The sequence below is a fragment of the Cololabis saira genome, unplaced genomic scaffold, assembly GCF_033807715.1.
Source record: "Cololabis saira isolate AMF1-May2022 unplaced genomic scaffold, fColSai1.1 scf075, whole genome shotgun sequence".
NCBI classification, from domain to species: Eukaryota; Metazoa; Chordata; class Actinopteri; order Beloniformes; family Belonidae; genus Cololabis; species Cololabis saira.
The window spans coordinates 80570-97500 of NW_026906239.1; the positions used below are offsets into that span (position 1 = coordinate 80570).

Consider the following 16931-nt stretch of genomic DNA (forward strand, 5'->3'; position numbering starts at 1 on the left):
AGTCACATAACTGGCTTGAAACTGCCTTTTCCAGAATTTTAGACACAAATGGAAGGTTGGAAATTGGTCTATAATTAGCTAAGGTGTCTGGGTCAAGAGAAGGTTTTTTAAGTAAAGGCTTCTGTAAGCAGAAGCTGCAGCTTGAAATACCTCTTATATGGAGTTGAAGATAAGTCATAGAATATAAGTTATTGATTTGTTGGTTTTATTTGTTGGAGTTAAAGTGCCTTAACCATGTGCAAAACACTTTAGGACGTGAGCTGTTGCTGTTACCACGTTGAAATATGTGTGGGTAGATTAAGCGAGAGCGCTCTCTGCTGGTTGAAAATGCTTACAGCACCTGGTATTCCCAGGCGGTCTCCCATCCAAGTACTAACCAGGCCCGACCCTGCTTAGCTTCCGAGATCAGACGAGATCGGGCGCATCCAGGCTGGTATGGCCGTAAGCAGAAGCTGCTGCTTGAAATACCTCTTATATGGAGTTGAAGATAAGTCATATAATATAAGTCATTGATTTGTTGGTGATAATAATTTAGAAGCGTTTATTTGTTGGAGTTAAAGTGCCTTAACCATGTGCAAAACACTTTAGGACGTGAGCTGTCGCTGTTACCACGTTGAAATATGTGTGGGTAGATTAAGCGAGAGCGCTCTCTGCTGGTTGAAAATGCTTACAGCACCTGGTATTCCGAGGCAGTCTCCCATCCAAGTACTAACCAGGCCCGAACCTGCTTAGCTTCCGAGATCAGACGAGATCAGGCGCATCCAGGCTGGTATGGCCGTAAGCAGAATCTGCTGCTTGAAATACCTCTTATATGGAGTTGAAGATAAGTCATAGAATATAAGTCATTGATTTGTTGGTTTTATTTGTTGGAGTTAAAGTGCCTTAACCATGTGCAAAACACTTTAGGACGTGAGCTGTCGCTCTTACCACGTTGAAATATGTGTGGGTAGATTAAGCGAGAGCGCTCTCTGCTGGTTGAAAAAGCTTACAGCACCTGGTATTCCCAGGCGGTCTCCCATCCAAGTACTAACCAGGCCCGACCCTGCTTAGCTTCCGAGATCAGACGAGATCGGGCGCATCCAGGCTGGTATGGCTGTAAGCAGAAGCTGCAGCTTGAAATACCTCTTATATGGAGTTGAAGATAAGTCATAGCATATAAGTCATTGATTTGTTGGTTTTATTTGTTGGAGTTAAAGTGCCTTAACCATGTGCAAAACCCTTTAGGACGTGAGCTGTCGCTGTTACCACGTTGAAATATGTGTGGGTAGATTAAGCGAGAGCGCTCTCTGCTGGTTGAAAAAGCTTACAGCACCTGATATTCCCAGGCGGTCTCCCATCCAAGTACTAACCAGGCCCGACCCTGCTTAGCTTCCGAGATCAGACGAGATCGGGCACATCAAGGCTGGTATGGCCGTAAGCTGAAGCTGCAGCTTGAAATACCTCTTATATGGAGTTGAAGATAAGTCATAGAATATAAGTCATTGATTTGTTGGTTTTATTTGTTGGAGTTAAAGTGCCTTAACCATGTGCAAAACACTTTAGGACGTGAGCTGTCGCTGTTACCACGTTGAAATATGTGTGGGTAGATTAAGCGAGAGCGCTCTCTGCTGGTTGAAAAAGCTTACAGCACCTGATATTCCCAGGCGGTCTCCCATCCAAGTACTAACCAGGCCCGACCCTGCTTAGCTTCCGAGATCAGACGAGATCGGGCGCATCCAGGCTGGTCTGGCCGTAAGCTGAAGCTGCAGCTTGAAATACCTCTTATATGGAGTTGAAGATAAGTCATATAATATAAGTCATTGATTTGTTGGTGATAATAATTTAGAAGCGCTTATTTGTTGGAGTTAAAGTGCCTTAACCATGTGCAAAACACTTTAGGACGTGAGCTGTCGCTGTTACCACGTTGAAATATGTGTGGGTAGATTAAGCGAGAGCGCTCTCTGCTGGTTGAAAATGCTTACAGCACCTGGTATTCCCAGGCGGTCTCCCATCCAAGTACTAACCAGGCCCGACCCTGCTTAGCTTCCGAGATCAGACAAGATCGGGCGCATCCAGGCTGGTATGGCCGTAAGCAGAAGCTGCTGCTTGAAATACCTCTTATATGGAGTTGAAGATAAGTCATATAATATAAGTCATTGATTTGTTGGTGATAATAATTTAGAAGCGCTTATTTGTTGGAGTTAAAGTGCCTTAACCATGTGCAAAACACTTTTGGACGTGAGCTGTCGCTCTTACCACGTTGAAATATGTGTGGGTAGATTAAGCGAGAGCGCTCTCTGCTGGTTGAAAAAGCTTACAGCACCTGGTATTCCCAGGCGGTCTCCCATCCAAGTACTAACCAGGCCCGACCCTGCTTAGCTTCCGAGATCAGACGAGATCGGGCGCATCCAGGCTGGTATGGCCATAAGCTGAAGGTGCAGCTTGAAATACTTCTTATATGGAGTTGAAGATAAGTCATATAATACAAGTCATTGATTTGTTGGTGATAATAATTTAGAAGCGCTTATTTGTTGGAGTTAAAGTGCCTTAACCATGTGCAAAACACTTTAGGACGTGAGCTGTCGCTGTTACCACGTTGAAATATGTGTAGGTAGATTAAGCGAGAGCGCTCTCTGCTGGTTGAAAATGCTTACAGCACCTGGTATTCCGAGGCGGTCTCCCATCCAAGTACTAACCAGGCCCGACCCTGCTTAGCTTCCGAGATCAGACGAGATCGGGCGCATCCAGGCTGGTATGGCCGTAAGCAGAATCTGCTGCTTCAAATACCTCTTATATGGAGTTGAAGATAAGTCATAGAATATAAGTCATTGATTTGTTGGTTTTATTTGTTGGAGTTAAAGTGCCTTAACCATGTGCAAAACACTTTAGGACGTGAGCTGTCGCTGTTACCACGTTGAAATATGTGTGGGTAGATTAAGCGAGAGCGCTCTCTGCTGGTTGAAAAAGCTTACAGCACCTGATATTCCCAGGCGGTCTCCTATCCAAGTACTAACCAGGCCCGACCCTGCTGAGCTTCCGAGATCAGACGAGATCGGGCGCATCCAGGCTGGTCTGGCCGTAAGCTGAAGCTGCAGCTTGAAATACCTCTTATATGGAGTTGAAGATAAGTCATATAATATAAGTCATTGATTTGTTGGTGATAATAATTTAGAAGCGCTTATTTGTTGGGTTTAAAGTGCCTTAACCATGTGCAAAACACTTTAGGACGTGAGCTGTCGCTGTTACCACGTTGAAATATGTGTGGGTAGATTAAGCGAGAGCGCTCTCTGCTGGTTGAAAATGCTTACAGCACCTGGTATTCCCAGGCGGTCTCCCATCCAAGTACTAACCAGGCCCGACCCATGCTTAGCTTCCGAGATCAGACATGATCGGGCACATCCAGGCTGGTATGGCCGTAAGCAGAAGCTGCTGCTTGAAATACCTCTTATATGGAGTTGAAGATAAGTCATATAATATAAGTCATTGATTTGTTGGTGATAATAATTTAGAAGCGCTTATTTGTTGGAGTTAAAGTGCCTTAACCATGTGAAAAACACTTTTGGACGTGAGCTGTCGCTCTTACCACGTTGAAATATGTGTGGGTAGATTAAGCGAGAGCGTTCTCTGCTGGTTGAAAAAGCTTACAGCACCTGCTATTCCCAGGCGGTCTCCCATCCAAGTACTAACCAGGCCCAACCCTGCTTAGCTTCCGAGATCAGACGAGATCAGGCGCATCCAGGCTGGTATGGCCGTAAGCAGAAGCTGCAGCTTGAAATACCTCTTATATGGAGTTGAAGATAAGTCATAGAATATAAGTCATTGATTTGTTGGTTTTATTTGTTGGAGTTAAAGTGCCTTAACCATGTGCAAAACACTTTAGGACGTGAGCTGTCGCTGTTACCACGTTGAAATATGTTTGGGTAGATTAAGCGAGAGCGCTCTCTGCTGGTTGAAAAAGCTTACAGCACCTGGTATTCCCAGGCGGTCTCCCATCCAAGTACGAACCAGGCCCGACCCTGCTTAGCTTCCGAGATCAGACGAGATCGGGCGCATCCAGGCTGGTATGGCCGTAAGCTGAAGCTGCAGCTTGAAATACTTCTTATATGGAGTTGAAGATAAGTCATATAATACAAGTCATTGATTTGTTGGTGATAATAATTTAGAAGCGCTTATTTGTTGGGTTTAAAGTGCCTTAACCATGTGCAAAACACTTTAGGACGTGAGCTGTCGCTGTTACCACGTTGAAATATGTGTGGGTAGATTAAGCGAGAGCGCTCTCTGCTGGTTGAAAATGCTTACAGCACCTGGTATTCCCAGGCGGTCTCCCATCCAAGTACTAACCAGGCCCGACCCATCCTTAGCTTCCGAGATCAGACAAGATCGGGCACATCCAGGCTGGTATGGCCGTAAGCAGAAGCTGCTGCTTGAAATACCTCTTATATGGAGTTGAAGATAAGTCATATAATATAAGTCATTGATTTGTTGGTGATAATAATTTAGAAGCGCTTATTTGTTGGAGTTAAAGTGCCTAAACCATGTGAAAAACACTTTTGGACGTGAGCTGTCGCTCTTACCACGTTGAAATATGTGTGGGTAGATTAAGCGAGAGCGCTCTCTGCTGGTTGAAAAAGCTTACAGCACCTGGTATTCCCAGGCGGTCTCCCATCCAAGTACTAACCAGGCCCGACCCTGCTTAGCTTCCGAGATCAGACGAGATCGGGCGCATCCAGGCTGGTATGGCCGTAAGCAGAAGCTGCAGCTTGAAATACCTCTTATATGGAGTTGAAGATAAGTCATAGAATATAAGTCATTGATTTGTTGGTTTTATTTGTTGGAGTTAAAGTGCCTTAACCATGTGCAAAACACTTTTGGACGTGAGCTGTCGCTGTTCGACGTTGAAATATGTGTGGCTAGATTAAGCGAGACCGTTCTCTGCTGGTTGAAAAAGCTTACAGCACCTGGTATTCCCAGGCGGTTTCCCATCCAAGTACTAACCAGGCCCGACCCTGCTTAGCTTCCGAGATCAGACGAGATCGGGCGCATCCAGGCTGGTATGGCTGTAAGCAGAAGCTGCAGCTTGAAATACTTCTTATATGGAGTTGAAGATAAGTATATAATACAAGTCATTGATTTGTTGGTGATAATAATTTAGAAGCGCTTATTTGTTGGAGTTAAAGTGCCTTAACCATGTGCAAAACACTTTAGGACGTGAGCTGTCGCTGTTACCACGTTGAAATATGTGTGGGTAGATTAAGCGAGAGCGCTCTCTGCTGGTTGAAAAAGCTTACAGCACCTGGTATTCCCAGGCGGTCTCCCATCCAAGTACTAACCAGGCCCGACCCTGCTTAGCTTCCGAGATCAGATGAGATCGGGCGCATCCAGGCTGGTATGGCCGTAAGCTGAAGTTGCAGTTTGAAATACCTCTTATATGGAGTTGAAGATAAGTCATATAATATAAGTCATTGATTTGTTGGTGATAATAATTTAGAAGCGTTTATTTGTTGGAGTTAAAGTGCCTTAACCATGTGAAAAACACTTTTGGACGTGAGCTGTCGCTGTTACCACGTTGAAATATGTGTGGGTAGATTAAGCGAGAGCGCTCTCTGCTGGTTGAAAATGCTTACAGCACCTGGTATTCCCAGGCGGTCTCCCATCCAAGTACTAACCAGGCCCGACCCTGCTTAGCTTCCGAGATCAGACGAGATCGGGCGCATCCAGTCTGGTATGTCCGTAAGCTGAAGCTGAAGCTGCAGCTTGAAATACCTCTTATATGGAGTTGAAGATAAGTCATATAATATAAGTCATTGATTTGTTGGTGATAATAATTTAGAAGCGCTTATTTGTTGGAGTTAAAGTGCCTTAACCATGTGAAAAACACTTTAGGACGTGAGCTGTCGCTGTTACCACGTTGAAATATGTGTGGGTAGATTAAGCGAGAGCGTTCTCTGCTGGTTGAAAAAGCTTACAGCACTTGCTATTCCCAGGCGGTCTCCCATCCAAGTACTAACCAGGCCCAACCCTGCTTAGCTTCCGAGATCAGACGAGATCAGGCGCATCCAGGCTGGTATGGCCGTAAGCAGAAGCTGCAGCTTGAAATACCTCTTATATGGAGTTGAAGATAAGTCATAGAATATAAGTCATTGATTTGTTGGTTTTATTTGTTGGAGTTAAAGTGCCTTAACCATGTGCAAAACACTTTAGGACGTGAGCTGTCGCTGTTACCACGTTGAAATATGTTTGGGTAGATTAAGCGAGAGCGCTCTCTGCTGGTTGAAAAAGCTTACAGCACCTGGTATTCCCAGGCGGTCTCCCATCCAAGTACGAACCAGGCCCGACCCTGCTTAGCTTCCGAGATCAGACGAGATCGGGCGCATCCAGGCTGGTATGGCCGTAAGCTGAAGCTGCAGCTTGAAATACTTCTTATATGGAGTTGAAGATAAGTCATATAATACAAGTCATTGATTTGTTGGTGATAATAATTTAGAAGCGCTTATTTGTTGGAGTTAAAGTGCCTTAACCATGTGCAAAACACTTTAGGACGTGAGCTGTCGCTGTTACCACGTTGAAATATGTGTGGGTAGATTAAGCGTGAGCGCTCTCTGCTGGTTGAAAAAGCTTACAGCACCTGGTATTCCCAGGCGGTCTCCCATCCAAGTACTAACAAGGCCCGACCCTGCTTAGCTTCCGAGATCAGACGAGATCGGGCGCATCCAGGCTGGTATGGCCGTAAGCAGAAGCTGCCGCTTGAAATACCTCTTATATGGAGTTGAAGATAAGTCATAGAATATAAGTCATTGATTTGTTGGTTTTATTTGTTGGAGTTAAAGTGCCTTAACCATGTGCAAAACACTTTAGGACGTGAGCTGTCGCTGTTACCACGTTGAAATATGTGTGGCTAGATTTAGCGAGACCGTTCTCTGCTGGTTGAAAAAGCTTACAGCACCTGGTATTCCCAGGCGGTCTCCCATCCAAGTACTAACCAGGCCCGACCCTGCTTAGCTTCCGAGATCAGACGAGATCGGGCGCATCCAGGCTGGTATGGCCGTAAGCAGAAGCTGCAGCTTGAAATACCTCTGATATGGAGTTGAAGATAAGTCATAGAATATAAGTCATTGATTTGTTGGTTTTATTTGTTGGAGTTAAAGAGCCTTAACCATGTGCAAAACACTTTAGGACGTGAGCTGTCGCTCTTACCATGTTGAAATATGTGTGGGTAGATTAAGCGAGAGCGCTCTCTGCTGGTTGAAAAAGCTTACAGCACCTGGTATTCCCAGGCGGTCTCCCATCCAAGTACTAACCAGGCCCGACCCTGCTTAGCTTCCGAGATCAGACGAGATCGAGCACATCCATGCTGGTATGGCCGTAAGCTGAAGCTGCAGCTTGAAATACTTCTTATATGGAGTTGAAGATAAGTATATAATACAAGTCATTGATTTGTTGGTGATAATAATTTAGAAGCGCTTATTTGTTGGAGTTAAAGTGCCTTAACCATGTGCAAAACACTTTAGGACGTGAGCTGTCGCTGTTACCACGTTGAAATATGTGTGGGTAGATTAAGCGAGAGCGCTCTCTGCTGGTTGAAAAAGCTTACAGCACCTGGTATTCCCAGGCGATCTCCCATCCAAGTACTAACCAGGCCCGACCCTGCTTAGCTTCCGAGATCAGACGAGATAGGGCGCATCCAGGCTGGTATGGCCGTAAGCTGAAGCTGAAGCTGCAGCTTGAAATACCTCTTATATGGAGTTGAAGATAAGTCATATAATATAAGTCATTGATTTGTTGGTGATAATAATTTAGAAGCGCTTATTTGTTGGAGTTAAAGTGCCTTAACCATGTGAAAAACACTTTTGGACGTGAGCTGTCGCTGTTACCACGTTGAAATATGTGTGGGTAGATTAAGCGAGAGCGTTCTCTGCTGGTTGAAAAAGCTTACAGCACCTGCTATTCCCAGGCGGTCTCCCATCCAAGTACTAAACAGGCCCAACCCTGCTTAGCTTCCGAGATCAGACGTGATCAGGCGCATCCAGGCTGGTATGGCCGTAAGCAGAAGCTGCAGCTTGAAATACCTCTTATATGGAGTTGAAGATAAGTCATAGAATATAAGTCATTGATTTGTTGGTTTTATTTGTTGGAGTTAAAATGCCTTAACCATGTGCAAAACACTTTAGGACGTGAGCTGTCGCTGTTACCACGTTGAAATATGTGTGGGTAGATTAAGCGAGAGCGCTCTCTGCTGGATGAAAAAGCTTACAGCACCTGGTATTCCCAGGCGGTCTCCCATCCAAGTACGAACCAGGCCCGACCCTGCTTAGCTTCCGAGATCAGACGAGATCGCACGCATCCAGGCTGGTATGGCCGTAAGCTGAAGCTGCAGCTTGAAATACCTCTTATATGGAGTTGAAGATAAGTCATATAATATAAGTCATTGATTTGTTGGTGATAATAATTTAGAAGCACTTATTTGTTGGAGTTAAAGTGCCTTAACCATGTGCAAAACACTTTAGGACGTGAGCTGTCGCTGTTACCACGTTGAAATATGTGTGGGTAGATTAAGCGAGAGCGCTCTCTGCTGGTTGAAAAAGCTTACAGCACCTGGTATTCCCAGGCGGTCTCCCATCCAAGTACTAACCAGGCCCGACCCTGCTTAGCTTCCGAGATCAGACGAGATCGGGCGCATCCAGGCTGGTATGGCCGTAAGTAGAAGCTGCAGCTTCAAATACCTCTTATATGGAGTTGAAGATAAGTCATAGAATATAAGTCATTGATTTGTTGGTTTAATTTGTTGGAGTTAAAGTGCCTTAACCATGTGCAAAACACTTTAGGACGTGAGCTGTCGCTGTTACCACGTTGAAATATGTGTGGGTAGATTAAGCGAGAGCGTTCTCTGCTGGTTGAAAATGCTTACAGCACCTGGTATTCCCAGGCGGTCTCCCATCCAAGTACTAACGAGGTCCGACCCTGCTTAGCTTCCGAGATCAGACGAGATCGGGCGCATCCAGGCTGGTATGGCCGTAAGCAGAAGCTGCAGCTTGAAATACCTCTTATATGGAGTTGAAGATAAGTCATAGAATATAAGTCATTGATTTGTTGGTTTTATTTGTTGGAGTTAAAGTGCCTTAACCATGTGCAAAACACTTTAGGACGTGAGCTGTCGCTGTTACCACGTTGAAATATGTGTGGCTAGATTAAGCGAGACCGTTCTCTGCTGGTTGAAAAAGCTTACAGCACCTGGTATTCCCAGGCGGTCTCCCATCCAAGTACTAACCAGGCCCGACCCTGCTTAGCTTCCGAGATCAGACGAGATCGGGCGCATCCAGGCTGGTATGGCCGTAAGCAGAAGCTGCAGCTTGAAATACCTCTGATATGGAGTTGAAGATAAGTCATAGAATATAAGTCATTGATTTGTTGGTTTTATTTGTTGGAGTTAAAGTGCCTTAACCATGTGCAAAACACTTTAGGACGTGAGCTGTCGCTCTTACCACGTTGAAATATGTGTGGGTAGATTAAGCGAGAGCGCTCTCTGCTGGTTGAAAAAGCTTACAGCACCTGGTATTCCCAGGCGGTCTCCCATCCAAGTACTAACCAGGCCCAACCCTGCTTAGCTTCCGAGATCAGACGAGATTGGGCGCATCCAGGCTGGTATGGCCGTAAGCTGAAGCTGCAGCTTGAAATACTTCTTATATGGAGTTGAAGATAAGTTTATAATACAAGTCATCTATTTGTTGGTGATAATAATTTAGAAGCGCTTATTTGTTGGAGTTAAAGTGCCTTAACCATGTGCAAAACACTTTAGGGCGTGAGCTGTCGCTGTTACCACGTTGAAATATGTGTGGGTAGATTAAGCGAGAGCGCTCTCTGCTGGTTGAAAAAGCTTACAGCACCTGGTATTCCCAGGCCGTCTCCCATCCAAGTACTAACCAGGCCCGACCCTGCTTAGCTTCCGAGATCAGACGAGATCGGGCGCATCCAGGCTGGTATGGCCGTAAGCTGAAGCTGTAGCTTGAAATACTTCTTATATGGAGTTGAAGATAAGTATATAATACAAGTCATTGATTTGTTGGTGATAATAATTTAGAAGCGCTTATTTGTTGGAGTTAAAGTGCCTTAACCATGTGCAAAACACTTTAGGGCGTGAGCTGTCGCTGTTACCACGTTGAAATATGTGTGGGTAGATTAAGCGAGAGCGCTCTCTGCTGGTTGAAAAAGCTTACAGCACCTGGTATTCCCAGGCGGTCTCCCATCCAAGTACTAACCAGGCCCGACCCTGCTTAGCTTCCGAGATCAGACGAGATCGGGCGCATCTTTTTTTTTTTTTTTTTCTTTTATTATGAAAATGTATACAAGAAAAGTGGTTTACAACATTGTTATACAGTCAAAATCTTCTACCATTTCGTCACAGTATCAAGTCAAAACATTTCCTTTTCCGAAAACATACAACAATCAAATCTCCAAGTAAATTGTCACATGCACAGCGTCGTACCCAAAACCAAAACATACTCCCAAACCAAAGGAAATAGAAACACATTATGATGCCCTCAACATAGGGATTCAAAGAAGAAAGGAAACACGCAAAATAGCTTCCAATGAAGACCCTTCAGATGTGGAGTATCAACTTGTCTCCCTCTGTTACTTCAACCAACTTATTTCCGTCAACAAAAGCATCAACAAAGGCTGTTTTACTATATTTCAAAACCAGATGTAAGTCCTTCTTTAAAATTGATTTGAAAATCACCCAAACATCCACCATCTTTCCTTCAAAGTGGGAGTAGTTTCTCCTCAGCCTGATTGCCAGTCTAGCGTGACTTAAAAGCAGCAGCTTCCACATGACTGTTGTGTGCTGCTGACGCCCCCCCCCCCCCTCTGGTCATCTCGCTGCTGCTTCCACATGACTGTTGTCTGCTGCTGACGCCCCCCCCCCCCCCCCCCACCTCTGGTCATCCCGCTGCTGCTTCCACCTGCCTGCTGTGTGCTGTCGACGTCCCTGACTACCCCAGTCTGGCCTTCGGCAGGAGGGTCCCCCCTTATGAGCCTGGTCCTGCTCAAGGTTTCTTCCCTCCTAAAGGGGAGTTTTTCCTTGCCACTGTTTGGCTTAAGGCTTTTCTCCCACTAAGGGAGTTTTTACCTGCCATTGTTTATATAATAATTGCTCGGGGGTTTATGTTTATGTTTATGTTTATGTTTATGTGTATGTTCATGTTCTGGATCTCTGGAAAGCGTCTAGAGACAACATCTGTTGTATTAGACGCTATATAAATAAAATTGAATTGAATTGAATTGAATTAAAACAAAATTGAGCAGGTTGGTATTTATAACTTTGCTTTTAACACTTGTACCAAACAAAAGGAGTTGTTCCCAATGAAATCTATGTATGAATTTACTTCCCCAATGCTCGACCAAAGTGTGTTTCAACCTGTCGAAAAACTGAACCAAACAAGTACAATCCAAAAATAAATGAAAGAAATCTTCCTCCCCGTTCATACACACATCACACATTCTACTCAAATTTTTATTTATTTGATGCAATATTATCTTGGTAAATATCCTATTATGCTTTATTTTAAAATCATTATCTTCACATTCTATACTATTATATTTTATTCTACTACGCCATATGTCATCTATGTTCATTCCCACATATTTCTCCTTCCACATTGTATCCGAGGCAGGCCTCTTTAAGACTTTTTCCAACATTATGCCATATACAATCTTCACCTTCAGTTTACTCAAGCAGATCCTATAATTCTCTCTTTCTATATACAGCTCCGGCCAATCCCCCTCCGTCCTTTTTTCGTCATCACTATTTATCCTCGCTATCCATTCCATGTTCATACTGCTTTTGATTTTATCATATGTATTAATAATAGTTCCTCTTTTAATATCATGATCATCAAAATCAGCATGTCTGATCATATCCACAATTGAATGCTCTGGCAGGAGGCCAGGCATTACCTCATACATTATGTTTTTAACTTGTCTTATCCCAGCTCTAAAAAAGATAGCATTATAGAGTGTGTTATCATGATTTAACATTTTGTTATTTAAGAAGATGGGGTTATTGATAACCATATTTATATCTGTGCAGTCATAGTCTATCTGTGGCAAAAATGCAGCCCAGGCACTGAACACCTCCCTATAGAACTCCGGGATGCCTTCGTGCATATGTTTTTTTAAAGCCATCAAGAGACCATATTCTTCGCACTTCCCAGCCTTATGTATATATTGCCTGAAGAAACGTTTCCACGCATAATCTACCTTATCATACAAATATTTAACAATCGTCTTTATCCTAATTGCCTTCTTTTTTATTTCAATATTTACCAACTTAAGCCCTCCCTCCTCATACCCAGCCATTAATGTCTGGTGAGATATTCTCACTCCCTTACCATCCCAAAGAAAAAGAGAAATGATAGAGTTTAACTCTTTCACCACCCACTCCGGCATATCTATAGTCGCTATAAAATGTATCAGTTTTGACATCAGCAAAGCATTTATTATAATAATCTTGCCTTTTAGTTTCAAGCTTCTTAATTTCCAATAATTAATTGTTCTTTTTATTCTATTTATTACCCCTGTCCACGTATAATCTCTGGCTGCCTTCTCATTCACTCCTAGATAAATCCCCAATACTTTGATCTGGTCTTCTGCTATTTTAAAGTTGAGTTTGCACCGGTTATTATTGTCCTTACCCACTTATAGAATTTCCGATTTCCCTATGTTAATTTTCGCCCCAGACGCTCTGCCATAAATCTCAATATGGTTTATTACCTCTTGTACACTGTCTGCATTCTGAACTGTTATTGTTGTATCATCTGCGTATTGCAACATGGTAACCCTCCCTCCTCCCGGTAGTTCAATCCCCCTAATGTTATTGTTACTATTTATGAACGTTGCTAAGGGTTCAACAGATAAACTATATAGGAGGGAGGACATGGGACATCCCTGCCTAACAGAACGCTGTAATGGAAAAGTGTTTGTTAGGAACCCATTGCACTTGACTTGGCTCTTTGCGTTTTTGTATAGTAATTCAACCCACGTAATCATTCTACTTCCAAACCCAAACCGTTTTAAAGTGCTGAGGAGAAAATTGTGATTTACTCGGTCAAAAGCTTTATTTAGGTCGACCCCCAAAACAATCCCTCCTTCTCCGTTCGTGTTCATATGATGAATTACATCTCTAACTGTTATTATGGTGTCGCTGATGTCCCTACCCGGTATCCCATATGCCTGTGTCGGTGCCACAATTGTATTTATTATTTTCCCGATTCTACTGCCCAACACTTTTGCCAATATTTTGTAGTCTGTGTTTAGCAGACTGATGGGTCTGAAGTTTTCTAATTTGAGTTTGCTACCTTTATTTTTATATATGATCGTGATGATGCTGAGTGTCATGGAATGAGGTACTTGCTGTGTTCTTTCAATATTCTGTATTACAGTCACCAAGATGGGGGCTAAAAAATCAATGAACTCTTTATAGAACTCGTAGGTCAGGCCATCGGAGCCGGGGCTCTTATTGGACTTTCCACCCATTATAGCTTCCATCACTTCCTGAGTCGTTATATCCCTGTCGCAGCAATCAGCATGCTCACTGGAGAGCTTTGCGGACACAGTGTCAAGTATTCTTTTCATGCACTCATCATCATTTTCCTCCTCCGTAAAGAGGCATCTGTAATAGTCTTCAACCACACTGCAGATTTCCGTAATGTCATTCACCCGATCACCATTATCTTTTTCAAGTTCATCTATATAATTCTTTTCTTGTTTCTGTCTTTCCATTCCCAGAAAGAAAGCTGTGTTTTTTTCCCCCTCCACAGCGTATCTGGCTTTGCTTCGAATAATAGCGCCATCACAATCTTCTACTTCATATGTATGGAGCGTATGTTTTAACTTCAATAAGTTGTCCACTTTCCAACCGGCATCATTATCTGCCCTCTCTAGTTCAGTATCTATTAATAGTTTTATTTCTTTTACCCTTCTCTTTTTATATGCATTCTTGTGTTTAGCATATTTAAGGCTTATTGCCTTAATTCCTTTTTTAACTTGTTCCCACCATCGACCCGTATCATCTAACATGCCTTGATTGTCGGACATGGCTTTTAAATATTCTCGTATCCTATGTTTATATTTATTATCCCTAAGCAAGCTATTATTAAGGCACCATACTCCCCCACCCCTCCCTCTTTCCCCTACTTTTATCGTCCCCATGAGGTTTGCGTGGTCACTTATGGTATTAAAATTATATGTTAGTGTGCCGACATAGTTCATTATACTTTTCGCTACTAGACACATATCAATTCTACTTTGCTTTAATACACCCAATACCACCTGTCGTCGGGAGAACTCCCTCTTATCAGGGTTTTCCCACCTCCATTTATCTATAATATCATACATCCCATTCAGCATCAGCAGCTTCCTCCTAGATGCATCAGTCCCAAACATAGTGTTTTTTGATGCATCTAGTCTATCTAACCAGACATTCATATCCCCTATAATGATACAGTTTCCCGTGTAGCAAGGCTCAAGACTATCGAAAAAAAGATTCCTGTCCTTCTCTATGTTGGGGGCATAAACACAAAATAACTTAAAGAAAACCTTCTGCACATAAAATTCGATCCCCACCACTCTTCCCTCTGTGTCCATGTGGCACTGTTTCACATTGGATGCTGTATTTCTTTTGAAAAGTATTGCCACCCCCCTTGCAGTCGTAGTTCCGTTACTATAAAAAAGAAGCCCTGGCCAAAATTTCCTTACCATTTTCACCACCTCCTCATCCCATCGTGTTTCTTGCAGACATATGATGTCTGTGCTACATAAATTGATCACCCTTTGTAACTTATTTCCTGTTCTCAAGCCATTGGCGTTTAGAGAAGAAAAACTTAACGTCATGATGAAAAAAAGAAAAAGAGAAATGAACAAAACTCAAGCAAAATATATAGACAAGAACCCATAAACACTATTTTTTCACACTTAACCCCTTCTTCACTTTCGCCTTCCTCTTCAATTTGTTAATAAATACCGCACTGAGATCTGTGTCCTCCCCCTCAGAAGATTCAAGTGATACCTGGGAGTCATCAGCTGGTTCACTTCCTGCCAGGTTCTCATCCCTCACAGGTACAGAACTAGAGGAAAGACCCCCTCTGGTCCTGACTCCGCTGCCGGCTCTACCTCTTCCCCTCGTCAGGACCCCCCCCGTGCGATCACTGCCGACTCTGGCGCCTGCCGAATGAGGGGATCTGTCCCTGGGGCGAGTGGCATGGACATCGGGTGGTGGAACCACAACCACCTCCCCCCCAATATTCTCCTCCACCGACGAGCCGATTCCCTCCATCATCACTTCGTCCATGCTGCTCCCGATACCCACGTCCTCCATGGACTGATGGGGCGCAGCTGCGCTGCGGCTCACCTCCAGCCTTCCGACCGCCTCCGGCTCCGCAGTCTGGGGGCCACGCCCATCCTCCGTCTCCACTCCCTCAGCCAGCAGCTTCTCCCTCTCCTGCTCCCTCTCGGCCGGTGACGGGGTCTCCTCCCGTTCATCTCCGTCCCCTGCCAGTGCTTCCCTCATCTCCTCTTCCACCTCCTCCTCCTCATCTTAGGGACATCAAGGACTGGATGTCCAGAAATTTCCTGCTTCTAAATTCAGATAAAACAGAGGTTATCATTCTTGGTCCAGAGCATCTTAGGAAGGGATTAGATGGTGTTGCGATGGCTTCCAGTGCAACTGTGAGAAATCTTGGTGTTATTTTCGATCAGGATTTGTCGTTTAAACCATATGTCAATCAGGTTTGTAAAATAGCCTTTTTCCATCTCCGTAATATTGCAAAGATTAGGAAAATCCTCTCACAGAGTGATGCAGAAAAACTAGTTCATGCGTTTGTATCTTCTAGACTAGATTACTGTAATGTGTTGTTAGCAGGATGTCCAAGTAATTTGCTGAATAGGCTCCAGCTGATCCAAAATGCAGCAGCACGAGTACTGACAGGAATTAGCAGGAGAGACCACGTCTCTCCAGTGTTAGCGTCGCTCCATTGGTTACCCGTAAAATTCAGAATCCAATTTAAAATTTTATTACTTGCGTATAAAGCCCAAAACGGCTTAGCTCCGCATTATTTGCAAGACCTGATAGTGCCTTATGTTCCTGTCAGAGCTCTCCGTTCTCAGAGTGCAGGTTTACTCGTAGTTCCTAGAGTATCTAAATGTAGATTTGGAGGGCGGGCGTTCTGCTATCAGGCACCATTACTTTGGAACCAACTTCCAATCTGGGTTAAGGAGGCTGACTCCACCTCCACCTTTAAAACTAAACTTAAAACCTTTCTGTTTAGTAAAGCCTATAGTTAGTGTTTAGTAAACCTCTAGCTGGTGTTGGTAAATCTCTAGGTAGTGTAAACTTTAGTGTGTCAGAGTCGCTCCTGTAGTTTCTTGTGCTGGCCCCCCCTTCTCCTCCCTTTTCTCTCTTTTGTCCATGTTGCAGCATCCTTTGCCGGACACCGGAACCTGCAGGTGGTCGTGGGTGGCTTGTAGCTTGCATTACGGAGCACAAGTCTTTCCCTGACCCTGCACCCCAACCTGGGACTTGCTGATTGGGCCGGAGCTTCGGGAGCTGTGTGCTGGCCTGCGGTCCCCACCCCTGGTAATCCCGTTGCTGCCCCCCCCTTCTCCTCCCTTTTCTCTCTTTTGTCCTGCAGGTGGCCGTGGGTGGCTTGTAGCTTGCATTACGGAGCACAAGTCTTTTCCTGACCCTGCACCCCAACCTGGGACTTGCTGATTGGGCCGGAGCTTCGGGAGCTGTGTGCTGGCCTGCGGTCCCCACCCCCGGTCATCCCGTTGCTGCTTCCACCTGCCTGCTGTGCTGTTGCCGTCCCTGACCCACCAGTCTGGCCCTCGGCAGGAGGGTCCCCCCTGATGAGCCTGGTCCTGCTCAAGGTTTCTTCCCTCCTAAAGGGGAGTTTTTCCTTGCC

At 44.4% G+C, this 16931-nt stretch overlaps 28 non-coding genes and 2 pseudogenes across 28 annotated transcripts; all 30 read right to left on the reverse strand.

Moving 5' to 3' along the window:
- Window positions 1–328: 328 nt before the first annotated feature.
- Window positions 329–447, reverse strand: LOC133436998 (5S ribosomal RNA). The gene has a single exon (XR_009780486.1). It is a non-coding gene; the product is annotated as a 5S ribosomal RNA (ribosomal RNA).
- A 217-nt stretch (window positions 448–664) lies between these two features.
- On the reverse strand, window positions 665–783 carry LOC133437107 (5S ribosomal RNA). The gene has a single exon (XR_009780590.1). It is a non-coding gene; the product is annotated as a 5S ribosomal RNA (ribosomal RNA).
- A 199-nt stretch (window positions 784–982) lies between these two features.
- LOC133437223 (5S ribosomal RNA) lies at window positions 983–1101 on the reverse strand. The gene has a single exon (XR_009780688.1). It is a non-coding gene; the product is annotated as a 5S ribosomal RNA (ribosomal RNA).
- A 199-nt stretch (window positions 1102–1300) lies between these two features.
- On the reverse strand, window positions 1301–1419 carry LOC133437101 (5S ribosomal RNA). The gene has a single exon (XR_009780584.1). It is a non-coding gene; the product is annotated as a 5S ribosomal RNA (ribosomal RNA).
- A 199-nt stretch (window positions 1420–1618) lies between these two features.
- Window positions 1619–1737, reverse strand: LOC133437081 (5S ribosomal RNA). Its single transcript, XR_009780564.1, has one exon. It is a non-coding gene; the product is annotated as a 5S ribosomal RNA (ribosomal RNA).
- A 217-nt stretch (window positions 1738–1954) lies between these two features.
- LOC133437078 (5S ribosomal RNA) lies at window positions 1955–2073 on the reverse strand. Its single transcript, XR_009780561.1, has one exon. It is a non-coding gene; the product is annotated as a 5S ribosomal RNA (ribosomal RNA).
- A 217-nt stretch (window positions 2074–2290) lies between these two features.
- LOC133437014 (5S ribosomal RNA) lies at window positions 2291–2409 on the reverse strand. The gene has a single exon (XR_009780501.1). It is a non-coding gene; the product is annotated as a 5S ribosomal RNA (ribosomal RNA).
- A 217-nt stretch (window positions 2410–2626) lies between these two features.
- LOC133437063 (5S ribosomal RNA) lies at window positions 2627–2745 on the reverse strand. Its single transcript, XR_009780546.1, has one exon. It is a non-coding gene; the product is annotated as a 5S ribosomal RNA (ribosomal RNA).
- Window positions 2746–2944: 199 nt separating this feature from the next.
- On the reverse strand, window positions 2945–3063 carry LOC133437182 (5S ribosomal RNA). The gene has a single exon (XR_009780660.1). It is a non-coding gene; the product is annotated as a 5S ribosomal RNA (ribosomal RNA).
- A 217-nt stretch (window positions 3064–3280) lies between these two features.
- Window positions 3281–3400, reverse strand: LOC133437189 (5S ribosomal RNA; annotated as a pseudogene).
- Window positions 3401–3617: 217 nt separating this feature from the next.
- LOC133437086 (5S ribosomal RNA) lies at window positions 3618–3736 on the reverse strand. The gene has a single exon (XR_009780569.1). It is a non-coding gene; the product is annotated as a 5S ribosomal RNA (ribosomal RNA).
- Window positions 3737–3935: 199 nt separating this feature from the next.
- LOC133437039 (5S ribosomal RNA) lies at window positions 3936–4054 on the reverse strand. Its single transcript, XR_009780525.1, has one exon. It is a non-coding gene; the product is annotated as a 5S ribosomal RNA (ribosomal RNA).
- A 217-nt stretch (window positions 4055–4271) lies between these two features.
- Window positions 4272–4391, reverse strand: LOC133437190 (5S ribosomal RNA; annotated as a pseudogene).
- A 217-nt stretch (window positions 4392–4608) lies between these two features.
- LOC133437200 (5S ribosomal RNA) lies at window positions 4609–4727 on the reverse strand. Its single transcript, XR_009780667.1, has one exon. It is a non-coding gene; the product is annotated as a 5S ribosomal RNA (ribosomal RNA).
- A 198-nt stretch (window positions 4728–4925) lies between these two features.
- Window positions 4926–5044, reverse strand: LOC133437031 (5S ribosomal RNA). Its single transcript, XR_009780517.1, has one exon. It is a non-coding gene; the product is annotated as a 5S ribosomal RNA (ribosomal RNA).
- Window positions 5045–5260: 216 nt separating this feature from the next.
- Window positions 5261–5379, reverse strand: LOC133437000 (5S ribosomal RNA). Its single transcript, XR_009780488.1, has one exon. It is a non-coding gene; the product is annotated as a 5S ribosomal RNA (ribosomal RNA).
- A 217-nt stretch (window positions 5380–5596) lies between these two features.
- On the reverse strand, window positions 5597–5715 carry LOC133437145 (5S ribosomal RNA). Its single transcript, XR_009780625.1, has one exon. It is a non-coding gene; the product is annotated as a 5S ribosomal RNA (ribosomal RNA).
- Window positions 5716–5938: 223 nt separating this feature from the next.
- On the reverse strand, window positions 5939–6057 carry LOC133437146 (5S ribosomal RNA). The gene has a single exon (XR_009780626.1). It is a non-coding gene; the product is annotated as a 5S ribosomal RNA (ribosomal RNA).
- A 199-nt stretch (window positions 6058–6256) lies between these two features.
- LOC133437040 (5S ribosomal RNA) lies at window positions 6257–6375 on the reverse strand. Its single transcript, XR_009780526.1, has one exon. It is a non-coding gene; the product is annotated as a 5S ribosomal RNA (ribosomal RNA).
- Window positions 6376–6592: 217 nt separating this feature from the next.
- LOC133437092 (5S ribosomal RNA) lies at window positions 6593–6711 on the reverse strand. The gene has a single exon (XR_009780575.1). It is a non-coding gene; the product is annotated as a 5S ribosomal RNA (ribosomal RNA).
- Window positions 6712–6910: 199 nt separating this feature from the next.
- LOC133437202 (5S ribosomal RNA) lies at window positions 6911–7029 on the reverse strand. Its single transcript, XR_009780669.1, has one exon. It is a non-coding gene; the product is annotated as a 5S ribosomal RNA (ribosomal RNA).
- A 199-nt stretch (window positions 7030–7228) lies between these two features.
- Window positions 7229–7347, reverse strand: LOC133437133 (5S ribosomal RNA). The gene has a single exon (XR_009780614.1). It is a non-coding gene; the product is annotated as a 5S ribosomal RNA (ribosomal RNA).
- A 216-nt stretch (window positions 7348–7563) lies between these two features.
- Window positions 7564–7682, reverse strand: LOC133437148 (5S ribosomal RNA). The gene has a single exon (XR_009780628.1). It is a non-coding gene; the product is annotated as a 5S ribosomal RNA (ribosomal RNA).
- Window positions 7683–7905: 223 nt separating this feature from the next.
- LOC133437038 (5S ribosomal RNA) lies at window positions 7906–8024 on the reverse strand. The gene has a single exon (XR_009780524.1). It is a non-coding gene; the product is annotated as a 5S ribosomal RNA (ribosomal RNA).
- Window positions 8025–8223: 199 nt separating this feature from the next.
- On the reverse strand, window positions 8224–8342 carry LOC133437158 (5S ribosomal RNA). The gene has a single exon (XR_009780638.1). It is a non-coding gene; the product is annotated as a 5S ribosomal RNA (ribosomal RNA).
- A 217-nt stretch (window positions 8343–8559) lies between these two features.
- LOC133437036 (5S ribosomal RNA) lies at window positions 8560–8678 on the reverse strand. Its single transcript, XR_009780522.1, has one exon. It is a non-coding gene; the product is annotated as a 5S ribosomal RNA (ribosomal RNA).
- Window positions 8679–8877: 199 nt separating this feature from the next.
- LOC133437147 (5S ribosomal RNA) lies at window positions 8878–8996 on the reverse strand. The gene has a single exon (XR_009780627.1). It is a non-coding gene; the product is annotated as a 5S ribosomal RNA (ribosomal RNA).
- A 199-nt stretch (window positions 8997–9195) lies between these two features.
- LOC133437203 (5S ribosomal RNA) lies at window positions 9196–9314 on the reverse strand. Its single transcript, XR_009780670.1, has one exon. It is a non-coding gene; the product is annotated as a 5S ribosomal RNA (ribosomal RNA).
- Window positions 9315–9513: 199 nt separating this feature from the next.
- On the reverse strand, window positions 9514–9632 carry LOC133437068 (5S ribosomal RNA). Its single transcript, XR_009780551.1, has one exon. It is a non-coding gene; the product is annotated as a 5S ribosomal RNA (ribosomal RNA).
- Window positions 9633–9848: 216 nt separating this feature from the next.
- LOC133437099 (5S ribosomal RNA) lies at window positions 9849–9967 on the reverse strand. Its single transcript, XR_009780582.1, has one exon. It is a non-coding gene; the product is annotated as a 5S ribosomal RNA (ribosomal RNA).
- Window positions 9968–16931: the final 6964 nt, after the last annotated feature.